The 7,934-nt window shown below is 48.0% G+C and overlaps 1 long non-coding RNA gene across 1 annotated transcript; it reads right to left on the bottom strand.

Annotated features, from left to right (window-relative positions):
• Positions 1–787: 787 nt before the first annotated feature.
• LOC148045477 (uncharacterized) lies at positions 788–7,715 on the bottom strand. Its single transcript, XR_015696750.1, has 2 exons — positions 7,653–7,715; positions 788–3,543 (listed from the first exon to the last, which is right to left on the bottom strand). It is a non-coding gene; the product is annotated as an uncharacterized LOC148045477 (long non-coding RNA).
• Between the last annotated feature and the right edge of the window lie 219 nt (positions 7,716–7,934).

The following is a 7,934-nucleotide window of genomic DNA, read 5'->3' as shown; positions in this document are numbered from 1 at the left end:
AAAACCAGGGAAAAAATATTATTTCTTCAATTGCATACTGTTATCATATATAAAATCCTAATGGTAAATAAATTAACATGACCTCTGTAGGCAAGAATGGAGTTTTCCATTCCTCTTTCAGTTTTTAAGAATAGTGTATGTTTTCTCTTTTTTAAAATGGCAGAACTTATTGTAAGCATTAGATTAGCACTCATATGTGTTTCCCGGTTAAACAGCATGTTGCTGACTTTGGACAGTCGCCCTGCTGAATTTTGAAGAAGTATCTGGAAAGCACCCTTGAGCAGCCTTATTTGAACAAGAGATTGATTTAGGACAATCTTTTTCAAACTACTGTATTTTCTAGCGTATAAGATGACTTTTTAACCCCAAAAAATTATTTCAAAAATCAGGGGTCATCTTATACGCCAGGTATAAAAAAGGCCATACCAAAAAACCAAAAGAAAAGAAAAAGCAATGCCGCCAAACAGAAAGTTGCACCCCCAGCGCAGATGCCAGTCTTTCAATCGATAACCTCAGTGCTCCTCATCTGGGCACATGGATGGATGAGCACTGGGATGGCTTAGTAAGGTGTGGCTGGCAGTCTGGAGGAGGAAGGCACTGAGTTCAAACTAGGGAAGCCCAGCAGTGCAGAGGCCTTCAGCCGGCTTGCGGGCGCCTGAAAGTAGGGAATCGTCTTATACTCCCAGTCGCCTTATATGCTGGAAAATATGGTATGTTCTGGGGTTCCATTGTTGCAGCAGATTGTGGTTTGTAATCTACTTACGAAAGATCAGGACTTGAGACCACGAAGGAAGAGAAACAGGTTTATTGGATGCATCGAGTTCAGCGCGTTCACACACCAAAATCTGAACTGGCCTGGCTACGCCCAGGGCAGTGATTTTATACCTTTAATCAAACTTCGTCAATCAGAGGGCGTTTAAAGAGGCGTATTCATACAAAACGTAAAAACCCCTGTTCAGAACAGGGAAGTACATCTTGGAAAAATACAAAAGCAGATATTCATCCCAACAGTTTTCTGCAACTTCTCTGTTCTATCTCTCCCCCCACGACTGGCTTCCTGTGCCCCTCCTTTACAGAGTCTTGCCACACTGTTCAGCCCTATTTGTAATATGAGGAAGTTAAAAGTCAACTTTGGGACTCCAGGGCACTGGAGTAAAAGCCAAACTAAAATGAATCTATAAGGTCCATTCTATTAAGACCACCTAACCTGGCCAGCCACTGGTGGGTTTACCTGTGCAACCCATGCTGTATCATTCCCCCCTATTGAAACTTCACCCAATCCTAAGATTACTGTGTAGTTTCATAAATGGCAGGTTCCTCTCCATGAAGCATGAGCCCAACATATTTGTTCGAGCGTCCTTCTTCTGAGCGTCCCACCAGGGCCAGGACCTTTGCAGTGGCCCATTTCTCCATCAAGAGGGGTGAAACCCTGGCACTTTCGGGAACCAGGAGTTAGAAGTGGAGGTTAAATCAAAACCTTTCCATTCCTGCCCTGGGACATGAGTGAGTTGCCTTATTTCTGTGGTGAGCTGCTTAATGACACGTCCAGTCTCATCAATGTGAAGGCAGCAATTAAACAAGTTGAACTTCCCACAGACCCTCCTTCCCTTGCGTGGAGGTAATCAAGAGCCAATCGATTTTGGTACACTGCAGTACAGAGTTTGCCAGTGGCACTGGAGAGGATATTCAAAGATTTATCAATCCTTTCCCCAGCCAAGTCCAATACTGCCTGCAAATGCATGATCCAATTGATCATGTAAATGGGGGTGCGGTAACCCCAATACCCATCCTCTGCCCTAGTGGCCCCTCCCATAGGTGCATACGATTCTCTCTGAATTCCACATGTCGGATTTCTCATATTCAGCCAGTTCCTTACAAGGAAAGTTAGAGAAGGCTGTGTCTACCTTCCTCTTCTGACGGATGGGGCCTACTGAGTCATACACCCGGACCCCTAGCACCTGTCGTGATTGGATGGGCAACAGAAAGAACCCAAAGTTTTATCCATCCAAGAACACAGGGAGGACTTCGTAGGCCAATGTGCCATGAATCCAATACATGTTCTCCAGGGCTTCCCAAGTGCTAGATGGGGTTTTGTGTTTTTTTTTTCCCCCATGTTGTCCTTCTGTGGATCCTGCAGGCATTGAGGGCATTCCAATGGAGAGGGGGTAATGGCCTCCCTTGTGGCCCTGGGTTCCCTTGGGACTCCCTTCTCCTTCCCTTGTGAGCCACCCCTCCCATCCTCCTGAGGGGTGCGTGTGGGACGGGGGTTCCTACCTTGTTGTAGGAGTGGCTCCAGAACCACCGTTCCCTTTCCCTGTGTATTTAGGGTGGCTATAGCGGTTCTGCTGAGGGTTTTGTCAAGTGTCCCCGCATGGCATTGATATGTTTCCAAGTAGTTGGATTGGGTTATCCAGACCTCCAGGCAACTGGCTTTAGCACTAGTGTTGCACGTTACACCTATGCGCCAGTACTTACTCAGGTCTTGTGCATCCATGCTTGACAGATTTTCATCCTCTGACCACCATTGTAGAAACCACTGATTCCCTATATCCCCAATAAGCTGACAAGTTATCTCCACTATTATGGGAATCTGGTCATAAGTTATGTCATATTCTCATATTTTCAGACTAAAATCAAGGGGGGCCCACTTCACCTGAGCCCTTGTCCTTTCTGGAAAGGGGTCTGGGAAGGGTCTCTGAATGGGCTTTTTTTCGATGGCACCTAATGGTTGAATTGTATCGTTTGTTTGGTGCCCAAGTTGTGACATTGGGGTTCATGCGACGCTGCCAATAGTTCCCTGTCTCCTCTGAACAGGGGGATAGCCCCTCCTCCGGATGGCAATTTAATAACCAGCATTCATTATACACAAAATGCAGTCCCTGTTCACCCTGATAAAAGCAGTCTTTGCAAAGGGGGAAAGGCCCTGAACCCATTTCTTCTAGCATTGGCTCAGAAGTTACCTGTGCAGGGGAGTCATTTATAGAGGTGAGGGGCCTAGCTTCCGTTTGTTGGGGAGTACCCTCATTATCTTCATTCCCCCCTATAGGAAAGGATGGAGCGGGGGTCCTCGTAATCATTCGGAACTTCCCACACCACCAATGGGCCTCACCCTTTGCTCTGGCCAAGATTGCCTGATAGAGATAAAGAGAGTCAATGAGAATAGAAATGAATAGGAGAAAAACCACAATCAGAACTGCCGGCATCAGGCCTCTCCTAATGCACGCAGCTCGGCGTAGGCGCTAGTCAGTCTTCATGGTTGTGCCTGGGCATTGGACGGGGCGGAGTGTCCATGGTAGATGCGATACGTTGCCTGTGCGATGGGTGTCGACGGCACCTGGAGCGACACCTGCAGAGGGCGCTGGTTCTTCACCACCTGTTCGTAGAGCGACAGCTTCCCGTGTGTCCGCAGAAGAGGTGGCGTTCCTCCTGGTGTTTCCAAAACGTGAGGTATAGAGGCTTGGCAGGGTCACTGGAGGCCTTCCAGTAAGCTTTCGCAGCCAATTTAAAACGGGTCCAGTGAATCCAAGGCCTAATTTCAGCTACCTTAAAAACAAGGGGAGAAAAAACAACAACAGTATACGGCCCACACCATTTGGGGCCCAATAGTTCCTTCTACCAGTCCTTCATCCAGACTTCTTGTCCTGGGTGGAAGTTGTGGACTGGAGTTACAATTTCATGAGAACGACAAGACAAAACATTTTTGCAATTTGTGGACTATGGCATTCAGGGCTGGCAACTGTTTGAGCTTCACCATGTCTGTAACTTGGGGTTGGGCAACACCTGTGGGCCACGCAAATTAGGAACCCTCCCATACAACAATTCAAATGGCGAGACACCCAACTCCTCGGTGAGAGTGCACCTCTTTGCCAGCAATGCCATGCTGTGGGCATCATCCGGCCATTTGAGATGGGTTTCCTGACAAATTTTGGCCAACTTATCCTCTATGGTGTGATCTGCCCTCTTGACCCTCCCACCTGAACTGGGCCTTGACGGAGGGTATTAGCAGCACATACCTGACATTGAGAGCAAACAGCAGCTGCCAGGCTAGACAAATTGTTGATATAGACCTCCCTGAGCCAAGGCTTTTTTTCAAAGCCGTTTTTCCTAAGTGCAAATGCTTATGCAGGGAGGAGACAGCATCCCATGCCAACTGCTGGGAAACAAACACCTTTTTTGTCCAGCAGAACCCACCACCCATCCAGTAGTTCCACCCCTATTGCTTCAGCTTGCCGGGTTCCTGAGTGACTATACGATGGGGGTTGTTCTTCCTGAGCCGGGGTCCACAGAGTAAGGCATGTGGCCTGTAAAGAAAGGGGATCCAAGGCTGCTGCTCTGGCAACTTGATCAACTTTGTTGTTTCCTCTTTCAGTTGTTGAAACCCCTCTCTGATGACCCATACATGCATAATGGCAACTTGTTTGGGGGCCCACACACTGTCCAACAAACGCATAATTTGGGGTCATATATGATGTCCTTTCCTCCAGCTGTGATGAGGCCTCTTTCCTGTGAAGAGCTTTCTCCTAAGACTCCATGGACTTGGACTGTTAGGAAGGCATATTTGGACTCTGTGTAAATGTTGACTTGTAGATCTCATGCCAATTCCAAAGCCTTGTGAGGGCATGTAGTTCTGCCAAGTGGGCACTGGTTTCTGGTGGTAGGGGCATGGCTTCCCACACATCATCAAGGGTGACTACAGCATAAGCTGCTTTTCGCACGCCCTCATGTAGAAAGCTGGTTCCATCTGTACAAAGAGTTGCATCTTTGTGCGATGGGGGTTTATCCGTCAAATCTGGGTGACTGGCATAGGTTTCTTCAATGGTTTGCAAACAGTCATGAGTAATTTCAGAGTCTGGTTCAGGCCACAAGGTTGCTGGATTCAAAGCATAGATTGGACAAACTTGATGAGGGGGTTATGTGTAATAAGCCCCTGATACTTCAACATTCGTGGATTGGTAAGCCACAAATGACCTTTCTGGTCTAGGACAGCTCGAAGAGCATGGGGGGTGTAGATATTTAATTGCTGTCCAAAGGTGAGCTTATTGGCTTCCTGGGTAAGTAGGGCAGTTCCTGTCACAGCCTTGAGACAGGCTGGCCACCCTTTTACCACCTGATCCAGCTGGTTGGACAAATATGCAACCGGACGATACCATGTTCCCAACTTTTGGGTCAGTATCCCAATGGCCATATTCTGCTTAATGTCCACAAACAACTGAAAAGGCTGTCAAGTCAGAAAACTAGGAGCCTGAGTCACAGCATGCTTCAATTCCAAAAAGCTGTTCTGTTCCTCTTCCTCCCACCTCAAGGGCTCCTTTTCCGGTCCCCTTGGTAGCTTCATAGAGTGGCTTTGCTAACAATGCGAAATTGAGAATCCAAATGCGACAAAATTCTGCTGCCACCAAAAAGCTCCTTAATTCCTTCCTATTTTGTGGGACTGGCAATTGGCAAATGGCTTCCTTCCTCTCATGGCCCAGAGTCCTTTGTCCCTGTTGGATGTCGTAACCCAAATATCTAACTTCCAATTGGACTAATTGGGCTTTGGTCCGAGAGGCCTCGTAGCAGGAGCAGTAGGGCTGCTGCAGTGGCATGACAAGCTTCCTCCGTCTGGCCTGTGACCAACAAGTCAGCTACATCTTTCAAAACCACATCAGGTGGGGCAATGTCTAAAAGTTTCAAATCCATGGCTAATGCAGCTCCAAATAAGGTGGGGGAGTTTTTTCAAAGCCTTGATGCAAACGTGTCCAAGCATATTGCTGCTTTCTGCCTGTGACTGGGCATTCGAAGGCAAACAAGAAAGCATCTTTTGAATCAATGACTGAAAACCATTTTCCTCTGCATGCCATTGAAGGGCCTCCTGTGAGATTCACGTCTCCTGGGGCAGCTTGGTAGGGGGGATCCCTTGGCATCCTAGGGCGATCATCTTCCCTTTCCTCAGGGGGTGGAGCCCAGTCCCAGTTGAGGCACTCCCCTCCCCAGTGGCCATGTTCGTAACAGATGGCACATCGGTTCCATCCCAAGGGTGGGGCCCTGTTCCCCTCCCTAATTGCTGTCGCGAGCACCTCTGCTTTTTTCTGCATCTTTTGATTTTTTTTTCTTCTCCTCCAACAAGTCTCTATTGACGAGAGTTTTTCTAGCTACTTCCATAAGCTCCTTGAGGGGCTTCCCCAGTGCCCCTTCCAGCTTCCAGCTTGTGTCGGATGACTGAGAAATAAAGGCCATAGCTAGCATCCGAATATTTTCAGGAAGGTTAGTGGTTACCATAAATAAAAACCTCGGGGCTTTCGGCAGAGTTTAGACATTTTAGTGGCTGGCTTTCCTCCCAGCCAGACAGCCCTTACAATTAACTGTTGATGATTACGTAGCAGAGTCAACTGCAGGGTGGGGGGGTCATAGGGGCTCCATCTAGGGTTCCTTGAAGGGAATCGTTGCTCAATAAAGTCAGCCAGTTTGGTGTGAGCAGGAACATCAGGTTCTAGAATGTTAGACACTGCAATTCTAATCTTCTCCCTCTCTTCAGACTGCTCTATCTCCTCTTCCTTCTTCTCCCAAAATTCTCAGAGGGTCCCCATCCTCTGTCCCTCTGACAGGACTTTCTTCTGACATCATAGAGGTCACACCGTCCAGCCCTCACTCTATCCACTCCACAGATGCTCGGCTTGTTGATGCCCTCAAGTCTCTTGAGCTACTAGGTGTAGCCCCCCTTTGGCATGGTCGTGGTGAGGGTCGTGGTGATCCTCTTCCTGTTCTGGCAAGTCTTCTGGGGCACTAGCTAGGATTGGTGGTCTCTGCTTGGGACATTTGGGGTGTGCAACCCGAACAGCCATAAGAATACACTGTTGGTCTTTTGCATTTGTTTTTTAGCCAAGCTGTCTCCTCAACAAATTGTACTACATGTCAATATACGGATCCTGTTTGATCAGGATCAAACACTAACCTATGGACATTCAAAGCTATGTTGAGATCAAAAATTGCCTTTGTTGGGCCTCCCAAAACCAAAAGCGGGCCATTCTGATTCACAAAACTTTTAAAGCTCATGCCTGCTTCATTCAATGCCATAGTCCTGAGTCACATACCCTTCTTTAAAATGATTTAACATACATTGTAAGGGGTCAAGGGAACACTGCTGCCCCCCCAACTCCTCCCAGGGTACCAGACAACAAGGATTTAGCAATCACCCCACACAGGCTTCTGACCCAGGATACCGGATGGACACGGCTTTCGTAGGGAAATGCAGTAGCCCCCCCCCCCTCAATCACACACACACACATACACTAGACAATCCTCCCCAAAACCTTTCACCTAGTGAGGGAGATCAGGCCTCACCTCCGGCTCAACAAGGAGTCCGGGTCTAAATAGGGTTCCCACAGTACTTGCCTCATGTACTTGGCTTCCCTCCTGCGATGCTGGCCAGCCTTTAGATGCCTGGTCTCTGGTCCTTCTCTGGTGGTTCTTGGAATCGCCAAATGCTGCTGCCAGAGCCCTCTGTCGCTGGGAAGTCCCTCAGATCAAACGGGTCCGTTGGCGCCAGGGAGGTTCCCCCTGACAAGATGAGCTCTGACACCGGGGTGGACGCTCCAGAGGGTCCCAAAGACCCCTCAACTCCTGGCTGGCTCGCCAAAAATGTTGCAGCAGATTGTGGTTTGTAATCTACTTACGAAAGATCAGGACTTGAGACCACGAAGGAAGAGAAACAGGTTTATTGGATGCATCGAGTTCAGCGCGTTCCCCGCGGCTTCCGAAGGTTCCTCCAGGGAATCGTGTCGCTCTTTTAGGGGCTATTAAGAGACAATAAGAGGGAAATCACTCAAGTGCACCCAGTTCAGTAGAGCTTGGCTCTTGATCAGAAACTCTGGGAATTTTTGTTTTAAACTCCAAAGTTCCAAAGTTTTCTTTAAAAAACCAACAAGTTAGTTAGCAGGTTTTGTAAACTTTAGAAA

This window comes from Thamnophis sirtalis, unplaced genomic scaffold, assembly GCF_051295495.1.
Source record: "Thamnophis sirtalis isolate CommonGarterSnake01/CBP01778 unplaced genomic scaffold, rThaSir2_p1.2 scaffold_5, whole genome shotgun sequence".
Taxonomy (NCBI): domain Eukaryota; kingdom Metazoa; phylum Chordata; class Lepidosauria; order Squamata; family Natricidae; genus Thamnophis; species Thamnophis sirtalis.
This window is presented reverse-complemented; position numbering and strand designations above follow the sequence as displayed.